Raw genomic sequence first — 17,732 nt, 5'->3', positions numbered from 1 at the left:
TGTACAATGCTCATCTGACTGTTCATCACTGAGGGGAGGGGGTTAGGAAGGGAGGTAGAAGCAAATTCTATAACCTAAAAATATACATGTTCATTAGGATGAAAATAAATTAATTATTTAGTAAAAAATAAACTATCTCAAGTCTTCTCAATTATAAAATAAAGATAAAATCACCTTGAATTACTTTGAGGATCTACCAAGTTAATATTTTTAAAGTGTTTTTTCTGATATATAATATAGGCTTAATAAATATTTGTTTATTTGATTTCTTCCACCTGACTTTGGACTTGAGCTGCTTTTCCAGGAGGAAAGTCCCCAGACATCCATATTACTCCTCTAGATATAAACTTTTCTTCAGTCCCACCAACTAATTGGGTTTCATCAAAGCTCCACTCTAGCCTACCACCAGTCTTTGCCACCAGTCCCTGCCTTCTTCCCTTGAAGTTAATAAGCATTGTATACATAGCCTATTGAATACTCTGCCCAGCTACAGTTTTCTTATTCTTGATCTTATGGTGCAATGAGGTAAATAGATAGACCTCTTCTTCACAAGGTTCGAATATGAGTTGCAGATTTCCTTTGTCCTGAGTCTTTATTGTTCCACTAATGATAGCTTTGCTCTGAAACAAATTCTAGTTCCTGGCTAGTTCACAAACTGACAGTTTCTTTCTGTTTGAGGACTATAAATGAACATAGGACACCTGGAGACAGAGAGGCATAGCAATGGACAGACATAAATATGATTTCAGTTTCTCTCTGACATGTTCATACGTCCACTCTTACAGTAACATCTAGGAAAGCATATAGCGCCAGGAAAAAAGGAAATGCTGGGTAGAGATATGTTGAATCAAAGAGAAACTAGTAGATAGAGGAATGGAAGAAGAAAGAAGTTGTAACCATTCAAGGAAGGAAAGGAGAATAAAAACTAATATAGCAAAGAACTATAATTTAGAAGACCACCTGAAACCTTTAACTTTATGGACATTATGAATTCATATGAATTGTGGATTACTTGATTCCTTAGAAACCCCAAATTCTTTTGCCTTGGGGAAGAATCATCAGAGGGAAGGTTCACATAGGGTAGGACTAGAAATTAACTAATCAACAATGAAAATATATTAAATGCCTTCTATGTGATTGGTATAATGTTAGATGCTGGAGATACAATGATAAAAATGAGTCTCATTTCTAATGAAGCTTGTATTTTATTGCAGATGATATAAAGTACACATATAAGTATATATAAAATCAGTGCATCATAATCCATAAGATGAATGGTCCCTGGGGAGGAAGAGAGCTATAAGAGGTTTTGTTTGACTAGCATTAATCTTAAGGGGTGTGTGTGTGTGTGTGTGTGTGTGTGTGTGTGTGTGTGTGTGTATGTATTGGAATAGAACGGTATAATATTAGAAGTGGCTAGATGGCACAGTGGATAGAGCACTGGCCCTGGAATCAGTTCAAATCCAGCCTCAGACATTTAATAATTACCTAGCTATGTGGCCTTGGGTAAGCCACTTAACCCCATTGCCTTGAAAAAAAAAAGAGTGAGAAAATGGTATAATATTGTCAATATGAAATATTGAATAATTTCCTGATAAGGTCGAACAAAAGTGGATTATTAGGTATCAAGTGAAAGTTCTTTGCATTTTTGTCAGATTCAATGAAACTATATCAATGTTTTGTTATCCTCAGAGAATGCATATCACAAATTTTTTGTTCCCCTTGGAAGCTCCTGCAAAGAAATAGAAATAAGAGTTTAATTACTGAGGCACCTTCAAGTCTAAATCCACCTCATATAAGCCTGAACGTTTTGCTCTTACCATTGATAAGAAAAGTTTTTATTACTGCATTTGGACCCAGTGAACTTGTTTTTATTGAATAAAAAGTGGACACTAAATGATTATCACCATTTGCCTCTAAGGACAGAACTTAAACTAGAACAATTTCGATTCCAAAACATGCAACTGCTAATTGCCAATTAAAGGCAATAGTGCAAGCTAATGTAACATCAAAAGAAAGGGAAGAAGAACACAACAAATAATTAGAACTCTACTCATGGCCTACTGGGAGAGAATACCCTACAGTAAGGAAGTGACAATAGAGTGAGTTTGAGAAATCTGATCAAGAGAAATAAATGAAATTCTTTTGACACAAACACAGATGATTCTGATGAGAAAAGAAGGAACTATCCAAAAAGAATGATATGCATGAACAGAGAGTTCATTATTCATATGTATATTTTTAAATGTGCATAGAAAATAATTTATAATCATATAAAATGCTCTAAATCATTATTTTATTAGAGAAATACAGAAAAAAAATCTTGGGACATCATATTATACCTACCAGATTGTCTAGAAGGAAAGAAGAGGAAAGTGACAAATGTTCAAAGAGAATATATAAAAACTGAGACACTAATTCATTATTTGTGGAATTGTAAAATGATCCAACCATTTTGGATAGCAATTTGGAATCAGACCCACCCAATGAGCTATTAAACTACACATACACTTTGACCCATTAATATCACTACTTGATCTGTTTCCAAAGATAATCATCTTTGGAAAAAATAAAAGAACCCTATATGTACTAAAATGTTTATAGCAGTTCTCTTTGTGATGGCAAAGAACTGGAAATTACAGGGATGCACATCATTTGGGGAATCACTGAACAAGTTAAGGTATATAATTGTGATGGAGTACTACTTTGCTTTTGGAAATGATGAGCTCAGTGGTTTTATAGAAATATCAAAAGAGCTGCACAAAATAATGAAGAATGAAATGAGCGGAACCAAGAATGTATCATATACAATAACAATATTGTTTTGAGAACTTTGAGCAAATAAGTATTTAATTTGTTATAAATACCCAAATTAACTATCAAATTTTATTTTCCCCAATTATATATAGAAACAATTTTAACATTCAATTTTAAAATTTGAGTTCCAAATGCTCTCCCTTCTCCCTTGTCCCCATTAAGGAAGCAAGCAATTTGATAAAGGTTATAAATGTATATCAGGCAATACATTTCCATAATAGTCATATTGTGAAAGGAAACATAGATTCCCCCTGCCCCACCCACCCACCCACACAAGGAGATCTCAGGAAAAATAAAATTTAAAAAGATACTTCAATCTGTATTCAGACACTATCAGCTCTTTCTCTGGGGATAGATAGCATTCTTCATCCTAAGTCCTTCATTGTTGTCTTGGGGTCACTGTATTGGTGAGAAAAGAGAAGTCTTGCAGAGCTGCTCATCCTATAATACTGCTATTACTTTGTATACAGGACATTTCACCTCACTTCATCTCCTGTAAGTCTTTCCAAGGTTTTCTTGAGAGGATACTGCTCATCATTTCTTGTAGCAGAATGGCATTCCATCAACATCCCATAGCACAATTTGTTCAGTCTTTCCCAAACTGATGTTCATCGCTTCAATTTCCACCAAATTAACGAAAAACAGATATCTGAAGAAAGAGGATATCTGCATATAGTGGGGGGGATTGATAAGTAGAAGTATATATGTATAGAATAATTTTACACACGCATACATACACACACCTATTTGTGTCTAAAATCTATATTTACATACACACACACACACCTATTTGTGTCTAATGGTAACCATCTCTAGGTCACAGGAGGTGAGAAAAAAATAGAAGAATTGAATGATAATTTTGTTTAATATTTGAAAGAAATAGCAAGTAATGCAAAGTAGATACACACTTTCACCTCCAATCTTTTTTTATTATACTGTGTTGTGAAAATGCTTGGTTTATTACATAAATTGAAAATAAAATTTAAAAATACATAGAAGATGGAAGGGCAGGTGCCTGGGGATTATATAAAAGATTGAAGCCATCATGGGAAAGTGGTTTCATGAGTATAACATTTATCCATTGCTGAAGTTAATCATGGATACTTGGGAAAGCAACAAAAGAAAAATGGATATTAAAGTTATCCTGTGGAAAAAGAGAACTTAAAGGTAAGTGAATAATATTGGAGCTGAAATTTGTGATTATAATGGAAGAGGACAGAATCATTGATTATTTTGCTTCTTTAGTTTCTTTACTAAGGAGAATGACATTCAGATTAGAAAAAAATATCAGATTGAAAAGAGAGATGAAAACTCAGCAATTGTGAAGATGTAATAAGCAAATGCCTATCTGCTCTGACTGAGTCCAAAAAGAAAACACACACACACACACACACACACACAGACCCCACACCACACACACAGGTCTGGATGACCTACAGGGAACTGGAAAAAAACAAACAGAACAATCTGATGAATGTGATTGCTGAGCCACTATAAGTGTGATCTTTGAAAGATTATAGATAATGGAAGATGGGCTATAAAATCAGTGAAGTATAATTACTTCCCACTCTTTCCAAAGAAAAAGAAAAAAAATGGAATTTATACCATAGGCCAGTGAGCTTGACTTTGAGTCCTGAAAAGTTCTATTTTTTGCTGTTATTGTTGTTAAGAAATGGTTTGGTGGGCAGTTGGAAAAGGAATCAGTTATTACCAAGAGCCAGCATGATTTCATTGAGAACAAGCTTTGCTATATACACTAACTGATTATTTGAGGGGCTGGGAGGGATCCCACAGGAGGAATGGTGTAGACTAGTATTTCAAGGGAACATAATGAACATGATAGCCAAATATCAGAAAAGAATTTAACAGAATCTTTCATTCCAATTTTGTGAATAAGATTGAGATAATGGAATTAGAAGACTGGACACATAGGTAGATTCAGATCCCTTAAACTATCAGACAATAATAGTAGTTATTGACTAGGTATCCAGTTGGAAGGTAGTTTAAAAACGTCCCAGGAATTTATCTTTGATCTTATTAGTTTCACTCATTTATTAAATAATTGGGATAAAACCAAGATTATAAAAATTTCAGAATAGATAATGATGGACAAACATCACCCTCCAGGGTTGTCTGAATCTAGTGTCAGGACCTAGATCAGGATAACTGACCCTAAATGCAAAGAGAGGCATAGATATAAAACAAAACTAAGATTGTTTTTTCTAATCCCCTCAGAAGCCTCCCAAAGTATATATATTTGCTTTAGAGGGTTTTCTAAGACACTCCTTTCATTGGAATGTATCCCTACCCTTTCTCCCCCTTCTTCCAGGGTTCCCTCCACCTCTTTCACACCTTGCTCCCCTCCCCATCCCCCATTTGGAGTTGTATCTTTCTTGACTGAACAAGTCAGAGATGAGGTTTCAAATCACACCTCCCAATGCTTTTTTAAGTCAGGGAATCCACCCACCATTGAGGGAACTGGTCCTTGAACCTGGTCCCTCCATACTAGCATAACTCAACTTAGAGAAATATTTTTAAATAAAGAAATATCATTAAATAAACTTGTTAATTTAATTCTACTTTGTTCTTTCTTAAACCTCTGGTATCTTTTACCTTGACTAGGACACGTATTTATTTTCAACAGGCCAAACTCAACCAGGACTTCTCATTTGAGGGAGATCTATCTTTTACAGAGACCAAAATAAGATCTTGACAAGAATAAAGGATCAAAATTTGATGAGAATAATTTATTGATATAATTAAAATGATATACTTAGATTTAAAAAATCAATTGATTAGTTATAGGGTAATGGAGGCATATGTTGACAACTCTTTTGCAAAAAATCTGAGTTTTAGATCGACTTGAAACAATGTAAGTGTTAAATATATAACATTTAGTCCAGATCACTAATACAAGATTTTTGATGGGTGGATGTGGGTTACTTTAGACTTATAATTTATTTCTTTAGTAAAGGGAGATCCTGTTAAAGGAAACTCCCTCTATCAATGCCACAATTAAAAAACTCAGAAAATTACCTTTGGAATGGAAAATGTAAGTTATTTATTCAGGGTCAAACAGCTGATATTCTTCTGATGTAAGAACTGAACTCAGCCTTTCCTTCTAGTCACTGAACCACACAATTCCTCAATCATCTTAGTGTGCCTGAATAGAAACAAGCCATATGTAGTGAAGTGGGTAATATAATATGGCTATATTTTACCCTAGACAGATTGATACTCAAGGTTTGAGATCAGTTCTGGGTTCAATATATTAGGGGGGAAAAATTGATACCTGGAACATGAGAATTTCTAAGATAATGTGGGAGAAATAAAGATTCCATTCTGTCTAAGAATCATTGAACAAATTTTAAGTGTTTAGCCTGGAAAAAAGTTGAGTTTGGACTAAGAAGGCAATGGGTGGGAAGACAAGATAGTAGAACTCTTATGCATTAAAGGGGTTTGTTTTTTTGTAGGGGTTTTTGATTTAAAAAAAAATAGAACCAGAATTTGCAGAAAGACCTTAAAGATCCAGACCAATCTTCTCATTTTACAGATGAGGAAACTGGTTATTAGAGAAATAAAATGACTTTCCCCAAATCACACTGGTAATAAGAAGCAGAGTTTACTGAGTTGCAGCTGGTTGTTTCTTAATACAGTAATTCATTATAGGTAGGTGCAATTATTCTTATGAGGGGCTGGGAGTGAGACCTTACTTAAACAGTCAGACCAGTTATAGCCTTGGGCAACCTAGATAGAGGATCTGCTGCCACTCACTTGAGTGGAACACAATGGACAGGAATTTATTTTAGATTGGAAGTCTGATCTAGTTGGGTGGAGTAAAAATACCCAGAAAGGGGAGAATGTTAATCCTATCATCAGCCCTGTCCTCAAGAGACTAGACTTTTGACAACTAAATAGTATTGGGAAACAAAGCTTGGGTCTTCCAATTTTAATAACTGGTTATTAATATGAGAAAGAAACAATTATTTCCCTCAATATGAAGTTCTAGGGACAAATTTAAGATTGCTGAAAAGAAGTTTTTGTTACTGATCTTTCATTTCAGTCATGTTTGACTGTTTGACATTTCAAGTTCTCTTGGCAGATATTAGAGTGCTTTGTCATTTCCTTCCCCCAGTTCATGTTATAGAGGAAACAAATAAATAGGGTTAAGTGACTTGCTTAGGATCATATAGCTAATGATGGTCTGAGGCCAGATTTGACCTCACAAAGATGAATCTCACTGCACTCTATCCACTGAGCCTCTTAGCAATCCTTGAAAGGGAAAGCATGCCAAAAAATTAGGCTAACTCAAATAAAGTGGACTGCTTAGAAAGCAACAACTACATTTCTCTAAAGGTTTTCAAATAAAGGCTTCTGATTGCTGAGAACATTACAGAAGGAATTCCTGCTCTAATATTTATTTATTGGACCAGAATGATGTCCCTTCCTAATTTGATATTCTGTGATAATATGGAATCATTTTTCTTACTTTACTTTTGATAAAGTATTCAAGTGGGAAACTGTCAATTTTTATGCAAAATTATGTTGTGAATACTTACAGATGAATGTGTGTCTCTTTTCAGGTAAGTAATTTTACAGTTTAAAATATTTATTCAAGCTCTTTTGAATTTCTGAACCATATAATTATCAATTATTAATAAGATTTCCATGCTACATACAAATATATATACACAAGCAAAAATAAACAAATTATAAATAAATCTAAAATGAATTCACATGGTCAGAAAGAATTTATTTAGGGGATTGGGAGAGTAGAGGACAGTTCCCTCCCTCTGGCAACCACAATGCAGGTTCCCCCAGGTGTCCCCCAGCAGTAAACAGTAGGAAAAAATCTACTTGGAATTGAAAAAAGGGGAAAAGCAGTCATCACAGAATGATGAGTGATCATCAGAAGCCTGAGGCTTGGAAAATAACAAAAATATGTTAGATAAACAAAAAAATGACAATAGAAAATTCATATAAAGTTTGGAGTTAAAATTACTGCTTCAATGCCCTTTGTAATAAAATTTGGTGAAAAACTTCAGTGCTTTAAAAAACTTCTCTAGAGTAGAGCATTGGAATAATTCTTTTAAAAATATTTAGTAGACAAATCTACCCAAAATTAGGGCATGTTTCTTATTAAAGATTTTGAAGTTTTGAACTCTAAGAGGCCAAATTATTTTGTTCCCAAGTTTAAACAGGGCAAATTATTGTGATATTTATCTACAAGGCTCAGTAGGGGTTACTTTTATAGATAAGATCATAAAACTAGAATGGACTCCAGAGGCAATCAAGTCCTACTCCCTCCTTTTTATAGATAGGATGATTGAGGCCCTGGGAGCTCACATAAGTAATAAGTGGGAGAGACAGGATTTGAAAGGTCTATTTTATTCAGAAGTAGTGTTTTTCCTACTCTACCATGTTGTCTTTCTTCAAATTTAATTCAGTTCAAAAACTTTTTTTAGGACATTTTAGGTTTGAGCCATTGTTTTTGAGAAAAAAAAAGATTATATAAGATTAAGATTTTGACTCATAAAAGTTTATCATCTAATAAGAGGGATAGATGCATATATAAATAATAATTTATATATTTAACTTATTATCTCATTTATAAATTAGATAAGACAGCACATGAAAAATGGAGTTAGGCAATTAAGGACTATGAGATATTTAAAGATGGCAAGATCACTAGAATCAGGGAAAGTTTCATGAAGGTACTAGATTGGAAAATTGAGCATTTTAAATAAAGAAGATATGTAAAAAGGAACTGGCATTCAACTGGAAGTGAATAGAGTCCATTTCTAGTATAGGGAAATAGAATGAGCAAAAGCCCAGGGATGGAAAAGGACAGAATAAGAATGTCTGAGGGTAAATACCCCTGGTTGTTGGAAAAGTTGTATGAGATAAGACTGAAAAGGTAGTTTATAATTCCATTTAAAGAGAGGCTTGAATCCTTCAGTAAAGATTAACCTTTGATTAGAGGTATCCCTTCAGTCATATTTTTGTTTTAAAGAAAGATCTGCCAAGGAATGTAGTACATTATGAAAATACTTAGGCAACTGGGTCAAAAGATGGGTAGGATGGTAGATAGGAGTTAAAATGACCATTTAGCTTATTATTGACATAGTCCACCAGTACTTGGCTTATATAATAATCCATGCTGGTATGGGAGTTAAGTCTCAAAGGGTCAATTCCCACTATCAGCATAGTTTTTACTCATAATTCTGTGAATAGTTTTCCTCCAATCTGTAACCAGTGAATCTTCAAATTTTCAAGAAACCCAGAAAACCTAGGGCCTGAGAAAGATAATGGGATTAAAAAAGCATGCAAGTCTCTCTTCAGGGGCCCAGCCTCCTCCAGGTCCTTAGAACCTGACTGGAGGGATAGAGTCCGCAAAATGAGTTGAGTCAAGAAAGGGGTAAAGGCAGGAGCAGGTTGACTGACTGTCAGATGCTTGGATTTATTTTTATAGTCTCAGAATCATGTATGTTTCAAGCAAGCAAGCTAAGATCATTTCCTTGGTTACAAAAGTATACAATTTTCATCATGAATCATAATTCATGTGGTTACAAGTTTTAATCATGTGATTATAAGTTTAATTAATAATCATATAGTTAATTGATTTCTTATCCCTACTCATATCATGATGACCTCAACCTACCTGTTACCTTATTTATTACTACATTGTATAATTTTTAATTCATTTAAAGTTATTAATTAAGCAATCCTTTTAATGGAAAGTTTTTTATATTTTTTGTAAGTGATGTTTTTTGATACACTTCCTTTACAATCTACAGTGAGGGTCTTAATGCTTGTTTCTTTCAGGCCTTGTTGGTAGAAACCAGGTTCTGTGACTGTTTTTATTCTTTCCTATGAAACTAAGGTTGCTGGAGTTCACATATCAGTCACCTGTACTATTTTCTCACAATCTTTTTCATATATTCCTGTATATGGTAAGGGAAGCAAAATTTCCCTGGAATTCTATCTGACCCATCTTGTATCTATATTCCCTGTATATATTCTGACATCTCCTTGGAATTCCCAGTGTTGGGTTTTCCAGAGATTTCATAATGTTGAAGCCTTTTGTATGCCTCAGGGAGAGGCAGTCCTGTTAAATTTGGACAGAGTTTACAATCTGTTTTATTCAAGGAATTTTTCTGAAATCCTTCCTTTATAGTCATTCCACTATTAGGGTGAGTAAATATTGCAATCAATAATAAACCTATGAATATTGGTATGCATGGAATATATATATATATATATATATATATATTGAAGAGGGAAATGTTCCATCAGGCAGTATGATTGCCTTGAGTCTTCTTGCTGAGACTGTGTCAAACAGCTTAGAGACCCTGGCTCCCAACACCCAGGTTTGTGAACCAGATATTGAAATTCTTGAATGGGCTCTAGGCTACTGGTTACCTGGACAAACATCTGAAATAGACAACAAGGAGCTAATCTCTCAATTATTTAAAATGAAATTTTAAAAAAAGGTCCACCTTTTCTCCATTTCACCTCTCTCCAAACAAAAGAAGAATAAAGAAAATAAAAGCCTCTGCAAAAAATATTTTAATAAAGAAAAATAAATTCCTACATTATCCAAATTATAATATCTAACATTTATATAGTACTTACTATGTGCCAGGCTCTGTGCTATGATCTTTACAATAATTATTTCATTTGATACTTACAATAACCCCATTATTCCAAATCAAAAAGGATCAAGTTGGAAGAAGTACATAATTATTCAAGACTAATACATGTATGTACACTTTAATTGATTTTACAAATATTGGACAGAGGAACAACGTCAAGAATGAACAATTGATCGAACAACATTACAGAGGGATTTCAACATCTAGTTTTTAATGATACTGCATTAGTAACCATGACTTTTGTTTGAGGAAAAAGTTATAGGAGCAAACAATTCTAGTAAAGTTTCTTGTTGTTTTGGGGTAGTTCAATCTTGAATAAGTACTTTCTTCATCCAGCCTTTGTAAAAACAATTAACAAGTAAGCAGGACCTCTAATATAGTTTCTAACAATTTTCTGTGCTGGCTGAACATTGAAGAACTACATCTCCTGAGACAGTCTGTTTACTAGATGAAAGAAGTTGACTTTGAAATTGTTGATTGGTTTTGCTAAAAGTTGCTAAGATGTCTCTTCTACTTCTTTAGAGTATCAGAAATGTTACTATATTTTTCCATATGCCCCCTCCAATTTACTTTTCTGTTTGTGTTTTTAATTTGCTTTTACTCTGATCTCACAAAATAATGAATGCTCTTTCTTTTGTATTTATCAAAGATGATATAACTAATGATTTTTTCAGCAGGCTTCAAACATGATGACTATAATTTTTTTTTAAAAAGTATAACCAGATAGAAGATAGTTCCAATGGGGTCCTCACACCAGGAGGTGAGCAGAGTAAGCCTTTTCAGATACCTAGGGAGCTGCAGATTCCCTTGCTGCTTCCGGGAGATGACCATATGGCATCGGCCATTTGTTTGCAGGGTTTTGACTATAGCTCCCAGTGTAATCACACCTGCTGCTTTGTCACTTGTCTATTGCCATAGGACTTTGAGACAGAAATGGCAAAATAATATGGGTGATGTTTTTTGATTTGTGTGTAGATTGGATTTAAATGAAATAGAGTTGCATGAAGTCATAGGCTTCACTCTTGCAAAGTCATTGTGGTCCAGTGGCAGGACAGAAATTTTTTTTTTTGAGATAATGAACATTTTTTATTTCTTTGTTTCACAAATAAACTGGTTGAAATAATTGTTTCCTGTGGGTTAATAAGACCAAATCCCAATTCTTCATCAGATTCCTTTGACTCTTCCTTCGCAGGAGCACCAGCAGGTTCAGGGAAGCTGCTGCAAAGGCTGAAGGGTCAACCATGAAGCCTTTTCACCCTTTCAGTAAGAGTCACTGTGTATGCTATAGTTTCTTGGAATTGCAGATGAGAGTTAGGTGGCTCAGGTGGACATAAAAGGTGGAAAGCAGCCCTGAAAAGGGCTCAACTCCCCTCACACCAGAGGTTCCACTCTTCCCTTAACACAATCTCTCTCTATATATATATTTGTGTGTGTGTATATACTTATATATGTATATGCATTTATATTTATATGCATATATGTAAATATAGTTTTATATATAATTAAATATACAAATAAAGAATTTCTTTTTTTAATATTCAGAGCTTTGATAATCAGAAAATTCTTTGAATAAGATCAATTCTTAACTATCACTAGTTCTGTAGTTATTCTATTTCCTATCTCAAACATTGTTTTGAGTATTTATTTACACCCATAACTATAGAATTGCCTTTCCTTGGTTCAATTTATACTTAATAAAATAAACACATTTTGGGCAGAATAAAGGCAATTAGAATGTTCTTTTAACTTATAACTTTAACTTATAACTGTTGGTCTGTCTTACAGGGAGAGAATGAAGGGAAAAAATATTAGGTCACTGAGTTCAATCTTCTTTGGTAGGGATATAGTGAACATTCTCTATATGCAAAGACCTGTGCTCTATGGGGTAACCAAAAATAAGTAAAACACAATCCCTATCCCCAGGGAGAAATAATGACAATAAAAGTTTACAAATTGGCATTTCACGCTAATGAAATTTCCCTGTTTTTATTTTATGAAAAGATGCAAAGGATAGAATTGAAATCTAAATATGTGTATGTATATACATATAATTATATATATATGTATGTATGTATGTATACATATCAGCTTATAGTACAAATATTGTATTTATTACCTTCTAATACCCAGTACAATGCTTAGTTCTTGATAGGTATTTAATAAACACTGTTGATTATTATAGTTTTCCATTGTGAAGCACATTACATTCTGACAAAATTTATAATGTCTCTGTATTTTCTTAAATAAAAAATATGGTATCTTATCTAAAGACAAGGAGCCTTATTTAAAAGCCTTCTTGTAGAGTAGATAAGGAATTAGCCTCAAAGCCCTAAATACTTGATTCAAATCCTATCTTTGAAACATACTGATTCTATGACATTGGTTTGTCTATTAACCTCTCAAAGCAATGTTTTAGACAACCCTTTAAAACTATAAATGCTAAAGAAAGTTTAATAACTGCCTTAACAGATGGATTTTCTTCAAATGTGAGTACCAAAAGAAGTCATAAAAGAGTCCTTTCCTTGTTTTTTTTATTTGAATAGTATACTGGAAATAAAACTGACTCTGGAATAAGAAAGCCTGAATTCAAATTCTGCCTTTGACTTTTTGTACAATTCATTTGAACTTACCAGGACTCAGTTTCCACCTCAAAAATGAATGGGCTAAACTAAATTTCCAGTCTTTTAGTTGTGAGGTCCTTTATAATTCTATATGGATAATCTTATAATTGTCTTGATATATTTTTTATTTTTAATTTCCCCCTATCTAGACGCAAAAGCAAGTTTCAACATTTATTTCCAAAAGCATGAGTTCCAAATCCTTCCTCTTCTTCCCAACCCACTCCCCTTCACTGAAAACACAATTTATTTGGTATACATTAAAAATGTGTAGCCATGAAAAACATTACTATAATAGTCGTGTAAAAGTACACATAAACCCTACCCCCCCCCACACACACACACACAAAGGAAAAGCCTCAAGAAAGATAAAGGAAAAAAGTTTGCACAAAAAAAATTTATGCTTCAGTCTGTATTCAGATATCATCAGTTCTGTCTTTGGGATGGACAGCATTCTTTGCAATAAGTTCATCAGAAAAATCACTTCAATATTTTGTTTTTTCCCCATAGTTGTTATTGCTAGATGTAATTCCCTCCATCCTATTCCCACCCACCTCTGTTTATTCTATTCTCTCTCTCTCTCTCTCTCTCTCTCTCTCTCTCTCTCTCTCTCTCCTTCACCATGTCCCTGTAAGATTGCTGAGGGTCACAGGAAGGTCATTGTTTGACTGAAAATGACTTAAAGGAACTCTTGCCCACCTGCATCAATGGCCTACTCACCTGGGTCAACTCTCCAGATCTTCTCATCTGTTCCTCCAGCATTGTGTGTAAACACTAAGCCAGTGATAGCAACATTGTGTGAGAGTACTAGCCTAAGGAAGTAAACTTTTATCACCTGCTGTCCATGGCACTGGAGTATTATTTAACTGTTAATGAGAGAATTCCACTTGAATTAGGAGTAAACCAGGGGCTAAGGGGATATTTAAGCTCTTGGATTCTGATAAATAAACAGAGAACTTGCTATCTTTGTCTCCCACCTCTTCAACATTCACCTGAGAACTTGACTACAGTGAGACTGAGTCAAGTGAAAAGGTTATGAATAAAGTATGTAGTATAAGTTAGCCAGCTGGCAAATAACGCGGCCTTCCTCATAAGTGTGTTGTGTCTTACTCCTTCTCCCATGATCTTCCTTCTCTATTACCTACACCTACACCTACACCCTTTCTTCCCCTGTCCCCTTTCTCCCATCCCTTTCTTTCCATTATCTATCACCAGTTCTATAGTAAAATAAATTTCTATACCCAATTGAGTGTATATGCTATTCCCTCTCTGAGCAAATTCAGATGAGAGTAAGGCTCACTCACCCCTCCCACCTTCCCTCTCATTCACTCCACAGCAGTTTTTTCTTGTCTCTTTTATGTGAAACAACTTGCCCCATTCTACCTCTCCCTTACCCTTCTCCCAGTACATTCCTTTCTTCTTCATTGACTCTATATTTTTAATATATAATCCTTTAAATTCAAATCCCACCTGTATATGCTATATATACTCTTTCTAACTGTCCTAATAAATAAAAAGTTTCATATGAGTTATAAGTATCATTCTCCCATGCAAGAATGGTTCCCTCCACCCTCTCTGTGCTTCACCTGAGTCCTATACTTTAACATCAAATTTTCTGTTCGACTCTGGTCATTTTATCAGAAAGTTTGAAAGTCTGCTATTTCATTGAATCTTTTCCCCAGAAAGAATATGTTCAGTTTTTTCTGGGTATTTGGTTAGTGGTTGCAATCCAAGCTCATTTGTGTTCCATAATATCATATTCCAAACCCTTTGGATCCTTAATACAGAATCTGTTAAATTGGGTGTTATACTGTTATCACATATCTATGATATTTGAATTGTATCCTTCTGGCTGCTTGTCATATTTTCTTCCTGACTTGAGAATTCTGAAATTTGGCTTTAATGTTCCTGGCAGTTTTTATTTTGGCATCTCTTTCAGGAGGTGATCAAGGAATTCTTTCAATCTATTTTATCCTCTGCTTCTACAGTATCAGGTCAATTTTCCTGGATAATTTCTTATAAAATAATGTCTAGACCCCTTTTCTGGTCATGGCTTTCAGGTAGACCAATAATTTTTAAATGATCTCTCTTGAATCTGTTTTCCAGATCAATTGTTTTTCCAATGAGATATTTCATATTTTCTTCTAGTTTTTCCTTGTTTTAGTTTTGTTTCACTATTTCTTGATTTCTCACAAAATCATCAGCTTCCCTTGGTTTCAGTCTCCATTTAAAGGAATTCTTTTCTTCAAAGAACTTTTGTATCTTCTTTTCTATATGGCCAATTCTGCTTTTTAAGACATCTTTTTCCTTATATGACCTTTTGGACTTCTTTTTCCATTTGACCAAAACTAGTTTTTAAAATGTTATTTTCTTCAGTATTTTTTGTATCTCCTTCAAAAAGCTGTTGACTTGGTTTTCATGATTTTCCCACATTCCTCTCATTTCTCTTCCCACTTTTTCCTCTACCTCTCTCATTTAATTTTCAAAATCTTTTTTGAACTCTTCCATAACCTGAGACCAATTCATATTTTTTGGAGGCTTTAGATTCAGAGGCTTTGACTTTGTTATCTTCTGAGGGTGTATTTTGATCCTCCATAGGACCAAAGTACTTGCCTAAGGTTAGATTTACTTTTTCTTCTGTTGTTTGCTCATTTCCCCAGTCTATGACTTGATTTTAACTCATTCTTAAAGTTATATTCTGCTTCCATGATGGAAGCCTCTTGAGCTTTTGAGGGCTTTTGCATCTGAGATCTCCCTGGACTTCCTTACCTGCCATGGACTGAGTGCTCTAGAAGCAGCTGCCACGTGGCTTCCTAGGTTTGCTCCTATCTCCATGGACCAGGTCTGGTCTGAGGCCTGTGCTAGACTGGGCTCTACTCTCACTCTGATGTGGCAGAATTTTCTTGCTGACCTTCCCAATTATTCTTGGCAATCCCTTGACTGAGAAGTTTAGAAGCTAGACCCAAGCATTCCATGGTATGTTCTTGGGTGAATGGATCCAGTTCGTTCCCTTGTGACCTGAGCTAAACTATAGGCCCATTATAACCCTGCTGTAACGGACCCTTCCTGGGGATCCTTTAAGTTGTCTTGGGCTGGGAAATTGCTTCACTCAGTCATTTTGTTGGTTCTGCTCCTTTCTAGAATTTAGTTAGAGTCATTAGTTAAAGGAATTTAGAGTTGTTTCGGGGAGAGTTTGCCTTTACTCCACCATTTTGGCTTCATCCCATCTTGATATTTTTAAGTCTATACTTAGTCATATTATAATTATACTCAACTCTATTTTTTTTTAGTAACAGTTCAGATCATTATAATGATAGTATGAATTCTCATAAAGATCATATAAGAATGAAAATGTAAATGACCTGTTCAATGTTGGTAATACTAGAAGTTGTGGCATTTTTATGTTGAACTAAAACTAGGAAATAAATCATCTACTCAATGTCATTGTACACATGTTTACTGTACAATAAAAATGATTATATGAAAAATTATATGAATGGAGAACAGCAGGTATTACACTAATTGCCACATAGCACAATGCTGTAACATAAAGAAAAACCTTTATATCACACCTAAAATAGAGACCTAAAATCCCTACTCATCTATCTTGGAAATGACCAGTTGAATTGATACATCTTTTTAATAATTTATTTGAACAGCAGTCTCTTCAGATGTATTCCTTTACATTTTTCAATACCTGGTATAACAGAAAGTGAATATATATCTATATCTATATATATATATATATAGATAGATAGATAGATAGATAGATATAGATATAGATATAGATAGATAGATAGATAGATAGATAGATAGATAGATGCATATATACATATGCATATAGAGGTATGTATGTGTATATATAAACACATATATGTATATAATTTTATGCATGTAAATGATAGGAATATAGAGTTTTGATGAAAGCTGCATTTAAGGTATCAGGATGAAGAGAAAGAACTTTGGGAGTCAAAACAAATAGAATCTACACATAACACATTTTGCCTTCAAAAATTATAATAAGGTAAACATTGATTTAAAACATGTTCTTGGTATTCTCACAGAAAGAAAAAAACAATAATCTAAGTAAAAGCTGTGAACATCTTCCAATTTTCAAAAACCAAGTATTCATTTCAAGGAAATTATTCCTTTCACTTTTTCATTTCTTACATTCTCTCTTCACCTTACTTTTATTGTTATCTCCTCGATATGGAACTTTCTGTCTGTTATTCAGTGGACATTAAGGAATGCATAAAAGTTGACCAAAATAGAAACATTAATTGAGAAATGAGAGGAAGACAGAAAAAGACTCATAGGAGTGAAGAGAATGATGAACATAACGTTGGAGATAAGGGACATAAACTGGAAGCATGAGATAATGATATCAATTAAAATTTATGACTATGTTGGATAACATCAGTTTTTATCAGAAGGAAGTATTTTGTCAGTTTGTACATCTGCTTAGAGGGATGTCCCCCTGGGCCATATGCCATGATGAAATTGGACCCTTTTTATTTGCTTGAGATTCTTTTTTTTATTTGATTTTTCCTTATTCATATGAACTTCTATCATGGATTGACAATAGAGAACTTATGAAATCATCAGTACAGTCAAGATTCATTGTTTATTTCTTTAGGGATAC

At 34.0% G+C, this 17,732-nt stretch overlaps 1 pseudogene; it reads right to left on the bottom strand.

Annotated features, from left to right (window-relative positions):
• Positions 1-15,925, bottom strand: part of LOC141499292 (holocytochrome c-type synthase pseudogene) — a 21,598-nt pseudogene extending 5,673 nt beyond the window's left edge.
• Between the last annotated feature and the right edge of the window lie 1,807 nt (positions 15,926-17,732).

Source organism: Macrotis lagotis, chromosome X, assembly GCF_037893015.1.
Source record: "Macrotis lagotis isolate mMagLag1 chromosome X, bilby.v1.9.chrom.fasta, whole genome shotgun sequence".
In the NCBI taxonomy this organism is placed as follows: domain Eukaryota; kingdom Metazoa; phylum Chordata; class Mammalia; order Peramelemorphia; family Peramelidae; genus Macrotis; species Macrotis lagotis.
Note: the sequence above shows the minus strand (reverse complement) of the source record. Positions and strands in the feature narration are given on the sequence as shown.